The following is a 717-nucleotide window of genomic DNA, read 5'->3' on the forward strand; positions in this document are numbered from 1 at the left end:
TGTGTGTCCTTTTTTGGACGCGAGGAACCCCAGAGGGTACAAAATGTGTTACCAGTGTATAATAGACCTGTAACAGTAACTGACATTAGATTTTAAAAATATGTCAAAAAAGACACTTTCTTGCAGAAATCCAAACCTTCAGCTGTAACACAGCCAAAATGATCAGCAAATCAAAACAAAAAAGTGAAGAAAATGTCCAAAAAAGGACAGAGGGACCCCTGAGGGTTAATAAATCCCATGAACCGCTATTTAAATTACCACTATTATGTTCTTTTTCGGTGCTAAATTTAACATTACTGGGGAGGAGAGCAACGCGACTAGAAGTGACAGCGAGAGAGGGCTAGTAGCTTCTCCTCTCCTCTGTCTCAGCGGAGACCGTCACAACTTCATTCACTCTTTTAACAAAACAAAACAAAAAGCAACGAAGGAACCAGTAAATGGACTTACATATTTAAGACCTAACTAAATGTAATTTAAGACCTAACATGCGGCTAATGTAAAGCTAGCAGAGCTTGGAGAGTTGGTTATCTGGTTGCTAGGCGCACGCACGCACACAGGTCAGGAGCTGCCGTTGCCATGGCAATGTGAAAATCTGCCCAGAATTTGGCATCTACATGGCTTCAAACAATTACAAATTATGAGAAAACCGTTACTTCTTTTCAAAAACTGAAAAGACCGTGCCAGACACTGAAGCCAGAAGTTTCTTACAGTCTCTAT

General features: G+C 40.6%; 1 protein-coding gene and 1 long non-coding RNA gene across 3 annotated transcripts in view; one reads left to right on the top strand and one right to left on the bottom strand.

Annotated features, from left to right (window-relative positions):
- The window catches only part of LOC147817456 (uncharacterized), a 32,430-nt gene that overhangs the window by 25,626 nt on the left and 6,087 nt on the right, over window positions 1-717 (bottom strand). The window lies entirely within an intron of this gene.
- Window positions 1-717, top strand: part of LOC111645715 (uncharacterized) — a 69,432-nt gene that overhangs the window by 24,765 nt on the left and 43,950 nt on the right. The gene's annotated exons all lie outside the window — the stretch shown is intronic.

Source organism: Seriola lalandi, unplaced genomic scaffold (assembly GCF_002814215.2).
Source record: "Seriola lalandi dorsalis isolate HSWRI2012SDOR001 ecotype SW California unplaced genomic scaffold, Sedor1 jcf7180002054955, whole genome shotgun sequence".
In the NCBI taxonomy this organism is placed as follows: domain Eukaryota; kingdom Metazoa; phylum Chordata; class Actinopteri; order Carangiformes; family Carangidae; genus Seriola; species Seriola lalandi.